Below are 5,847 nucleotides of genomic sequence, written 5' to 3'. Positions count from 1 at the left end.
GTGATTCTCAACTTGGGGGTGATCTTTGTTCCCCAGAGATATTTGGCAATGCCTAAAATGTGACATTTTTGAGTGTCACAATGTGGGGTGAGGCATCTAGTGGATAGAGGTCAGAAATGCTGCTAAGCATCCTACCGTGCTCAGGACAACCCCCAACAAAGAATTATCCAACCCCAAAAGAGAATGGGCCTGAGGTAGAGAAACACTGGTTTAAGGGTTATGGCATCCCCCTGACAAGGGACTGATTTAAGAAGAAGCCTTTTGAGTTAGGAAGAGAAAAAGCAAGATGCCTGCCAAGAGACACCAGACATTCAGAACCCCACCTCAGCAAGAAAGGACCAAGGCAATAACTACAGAGCTGAGATTTGAATGGAGTGTGGAAGGGAAAGTGCTAGAGTGCAGCGGGGGAGTAGAGCTACAGTTGTGGTGATTACAAGTGCAGGAGGGCAGCATGGAGGCACCAGGACTCTGCAGCCCCATCTCCTCCACATGGATCACATCTGCCTGGAGTCAGAAGAGACTCCGCATTGTAGGGGAAAGTCAAGGACAAGAGCCCCACCTATCCCCATTGCTGCCACAAACACCCACAAGTCCTTACATCAGAAGAATCTCACAATCCTTGCAAGCCCTGAATCCAGTTTGGAAAGCTGGTGGGAATTCACACAGCTGCATTGCCGCAGATGAGTAGGATAAGGTGTGCACCACCCAAACACTCACCCACTGTGAGCCAAGCTGCTGTAGCACAGCACTGTCTTGAAACTAGAGCCCCCTCTGGAGTGGTCCCTACTGTGGGGTCCAATAGCCACTGCTGCTCTCCAGCACTGGGGCTCCATCCTCATTCCACCAAGCCCACATAGGTGGCTGAATGTCACAACCCTAGCTGTACAGACCACAGTCCCAAGATCAGCTGTGACTCTGGTTCTGTGCAACAGGGTAACAAAGTCCCCCTACCCTCATCAAACTTCCGGCTGGAGGAACAGTTGGCCGGTACCATCCAGGGAAAATCTACCCTTGAAGTGGCCAAATCACTGCCAGTTACCCAAGCCTCCAAAAATTCAATATATCCTTGGGCCAGAGGGATGCCTATGTACATGTGTGCAGAACCTGGCAAAGCTGCACTGCCATCACCACAAACTCTCTCATCGTAGGCCACTGAGAAACACAAACACCACTAGTGTGGATTACACCTGAGTAAATTACACAGACTACACTACTGTATCAACCTTAGACCAAGGCCAATACACCACACCAAACCAACACTCTAAGACCCATTCTTCTGAACAAGTCTTTTCATACAAAGCCTACTCTGTAAAATACAATGAGGCTTCTTTTCCTTAAGATGCATAGAAATCAGCGTAAGGGCACATCAACCATGAAAAAGCAAGGAAACATGTCACCACCAAAGGAAAATAATAATTCTTCAGTAACAGGCTCCAATCATAAGGAAATATATGAAATGCCAGAAAAGAATTCAAAATAATAATCTTAAAGAAACTCAGTGAGATATAAGAGAATACAGATAGACAATTCAAGAAAATTTGGAAAACAATTTAGTATTTGAATAAGAAATTCAGTGAAGAGATATATATCATGTAAAAGACCCAAACAGAAATCCTGTAGCAAAAGAATTAAATGAATAAGAGAGCTTCAACAATAGACTAGACTGAGCAGAGGAAAGAATTTTTGAACTGGAAGACAGGACTTTTGAAATAACACAGGTATACCAAAAGGAAAAAAAATACTAAAAGAATAAAGAAAGCCTACAGGATTTATGCAACACCACTAAGTGAACAAATACACATGTTCTCCTTCTAGAATGTTGACATTCTAGACAGAGAAGAGAAGGAAAAAGATGAGAAAAACATACTTAATAAAATAATAGCAGAAAACTTCCCAAGTCTTAGGAGTGAGATAGACATCCAGGTTCAAGAAGCTCAAACAACCCCGAATATATTTAATCCAGACAGGTTTTCTCTGAGGCACATTATACTCAAATTGTCAAAAGTCAAAAACAAAAAAAGAATTTTAAAAGCAACAAGAGAAAAGCATCAAGTTAAGTATAAGGGAATCTCCACTAGACTAACAGTGAATTTGTCTGCAGAAACCTTTCAGGCCAGGAGAGAACAGGATGATATAGTCAAAGTCCTGAAGGATAAACTATTGACCAAGAATATTATACACAGCAAAGTTTTCCTTCAAAAAGGATGGAGAACTAAAATTTTTCACAGACAAGCAAAATCTAAGGGAATTCATCACCACTAGACCAAACTTACAAGGAATGCTCAAGAGACTCTTACATCTGGAAGTGAAAAGAAGATAACCACTGTCATAAAAACATACAAAACTATAAAATTCACTGGTAAAGCCAATAAGCAAAGGAAAAACAGAAAGGAATCAAACCTTATCAGTACAGAAAATCACCCAACCACAAAAATAAACCACATGAGAAGTAGTTAAGAAAGGATTTACAAAACAACCAGGAAACAATCAATAAAAGGGCAGGATTAAGTCTTTACCTATCAACAATAAGCTTGAATATAATGAATTAAATTCCCCATTTAAAAGATATAGACGGGCTGAATGTATTTTTTAAAACCCAATGCCCAACTCTATGCTGCTACAGGAAACTCACTTCACTTATAAAGACACACATAGAATAAAAGTGAAGAGATGAAAAAAGATATTCCATGCAAATGAAAACAAAAGTGAACAAGAGTAGCTACATTTATATCAGACAACATAGACTTAAAGTTAAAAGTTGTAAGAAGAAACAAAGATGACCATTAGATAATAATAGAAACATCAATTCAGCACACTAATATGACAATTTTAAATATACATACACCCAACACTGGAGCACCCAGATATATAAGGGAAATATTATTAGATTTAAAGAGAGAGATAGACTGTAATGCAATAATAGTTGAGGACCTCAACACCCCACACTTAACATTGGAAAGATCGTCTAGACAGAAAATCAACAAAGAAGCATCAGATTTAAACAGCGCCACAGACCAAATGCACCTGAGAGACATTTACAGTACATTTTACTCAACAGCTGTAGAATACATATTCTTATTAGCACATGGAACATTCTCCAGGATTAACCATATGTTAGGACATAAAACAAACCAAAAAGTCTTTTAAAAAATTGTAATCAAAATCATATCAAGGCTGGGCCAGGTGTGGTGGCTCACACCTGTAATCCCAGCACTTTCAGAGGCCAAAGCAGGTGGATCACTTGAGGTCAGGAGTTCAAGACCAGCCTGGCCAACATGGGGAAATCGTGTCTCCACTAAAAATTCAAAAATTAGTCAGGCGTGATGGCAGGCACCTGTAATCTCAGCTTCTAGGAAAGCTGAGGCAGGAGAATTGCTTCAACTCGGGAGGTTGGAGGTTGCGGTGAGCCAAGATCGGGCCACTGTACTCCAGCCTAGGTGACAGAGTGAAACCCTGTCTCAAACAACAATAACAGCAAAATCATATAAAAGCTGGGTGCGGTGGCTCACACCTATAATCCCAGTACTTTGGTAGGCCCAGGTGGGCAGATCACCTGAGGTCAGGAGTTCAAGACCAGCCTAGGCAACATGGTGAAATCTGATCTCTACTAAAAATTACAAACATTAGCTGGGCATGGTGGCATACACCTGTAATCCCAGCTATTCAGGAGGCTGAGGCAGGAGAATTGCTTGAACCCCAGAGGCAGAGGTTTCAGTGAGTCAAAATCATGCCACTGCACTGCAGCCTGGGTGCAGAGACCAGCTCAGTTGTGGAGACCCTAACCCAGAAACGCTAGAGGAATTAAAGACACACACACACAGAAATACAGGGTGTGGAGTGGGAAATCAGGGGGCTGACAGCCTTCAGAGCTGAGAGCCACAAACAGAGTTTTACCCACATATTTACTGACAGCAAGCCAGTGATAAGCACTGTTTCTATAGATTATAGATTAACTAAAATGGGAAACAAATGGATAGGCCAAAACAAAGGGATGAGTCTGGCTAGTTATCTGCAGCAGGAACCTGTCCTTAAGGCACAGATCGCTCATGCTATTGTTTGTGGCTTAGGAATACCTTAAGTGGTTTTCCACCCTGGGTGGGCCAGGTGTTCCTTGCCCTCATTTCGGTAAACCCACAACCTTCAGCGTGGGCATCATGGCCATCACAAACATGTCACAGTGCTGCAGAGATTTTGTTTATGGCCAGTTTTGGGGGCAGTTTATAGCCAGATTTGGGGGCCTGTTCCCAACACTGGGTGACAGAGTAAGACTCTGTGTCAAAAAAAAAAAAAAAAAAATCATATCAGGTATCTTATCTGACCACAGTGTAACAAAACTAGGCATCAAACACAAGGGGAACATTTAAAATTATACAAATATATGAAAATTAAGCCACATGCTCCCAAATGGCCGGTGGGTCGAAGAAGAAATTAACCAGGAAATCAAAAAAATTCCTTCAAGCAAATCAAACTGGAAACACAACATATCACTCTTTTCCATGGATCCTCAGAGGCATTCACCTGCTTCAAGATGAAGCTGAACATCTCCTTCCCAGTCACTGACTGCCAGAAACTCATTGAAAAGAACGCAAACTTCGTACTTTTTCTGAGAAGCCTATGGCCACAGAAGTTGCTGCTGACCCTCTGGGTGAATAATGGAAGGGTTATGTGGTTCAAATCAGTGGTGGGAATGACAAACAAGGTTTCCTCATGAAGGAGGGTGTCGTGACCCATGGCCATGTCCACCTGCTACTGAGTAAGGTCCTGTTACAGACCAAGGAGAACTGGAGAAAGAAAGAAAGAAAATCAGTCTGTGGTTGCATTGTGGATGCCAATCTGAGCATTCTCAACTTGGTTATTATAAAAAAAAAAAAAGGAGAAAAAGATATTCGTGGACTGACTGATACTATGGTGCCTCGTCACTTGGGGCTCAAAAGAGCTAGCAGAATCCTCAAACTTTTCAATCTCTCTAAAGAAAATGATGTCTGCCAGTATGTTGTAAGAAAGCCCTTAAACAAAGAAAGTGAGAAACCTAGGTCCAAAGCACCCAAGATTCAGCATCTTGTTACTCCACATGTCCTGCAGCACAAATGTTGGTGTATTGCTCTGAAGAAGCAGCGTACTAAGAAAAATAAGAAAGAGGCTGCAGAATATGCCAAACTTTTATCCAAGAGCATGAAGGAGGTTAAAGAGAAGCCCCAGGAGCAAACTGCCAAAAGACTCAGACTTTCCTGGCTGTGAGCTTCTGCTTCCAAGTCGGAATCCAGTCAGAAATAAGATTTTTTGAGTAACAAATAAGATCAGACTCACATCTCTCTTGACTTTTCATTAACGATAGAAAACTACATAAATGAAGAGAGGAAAAGTTAGGTCATAGAAAATGGGGCTATGTATATAGTAATCCAGTCGTGGATAAAATCAGATTGACTATTGTGTGGTAGCAGAAGACAAGTTCATGATAAAGGGATTCTTTTGGGGGGATGGGTGGCTCAGGAAGGGATTCTGAGCATAAGACATCTGCCTCTTCAGAAAGGCATGGAACTTAGGGGAAATAAATGAGAAGGACTATTAATCTTTTTTATATAGTTTATTTTGAGGAATATCACTCTTTTAAAACACTAAACACAGTTTAATACATGAAATTGCCCTTGTGAAGATGAACATGTGTTTTTTTAGAAAAGCTAACTTTTAAGGCATAGTTTTAGTGGATAGCATGTTAAAATACTTCAGGAAGTTTTGTAAGCTGGTGCAAATTTGCTTTAACAAAGCTTTTCAAGTCAAAAACGAAAGAAAGAAAGAAAAAAGAAAGAAAGAAAGAAAGAAAGAAAGAAAGAAAGAAAGAAAGAAAGA

The 5,847-nt window shown here is 41.0% G+C and overlaps 1 pseudogene; it reads left to right on the top strand.

Annotated features, from left to right (window-relative positions):
* The first annotated feature begins 4,528 nt into the window (after positions 1 to 4,528).
* On the top strand, positions 4,529 to 5,274 carry LOC111554154 (annotated as a pseudogene).
* Positions 5,275 to 5,847: the final 573 nt, after the last annotated feature.

This window comes from Piliocolobus tephrosceles, chromosome 14 (assembly GCF_002776525.5).
Source record: "Piliocolobus tephrosceles isolate RC106 chromosome 14, ASM277652v3, whole genome shotgun sequence".
Lineage (NCBI taxonomy): Eukaryota > Metazoa > Chordata > Mammalia > Primates > Cercopithecidae > Piliocolobus > Piliocolobus tephrosceles.
This window is presented reverse-complemented; position numbering and strand designations above follow the sequence as displayed.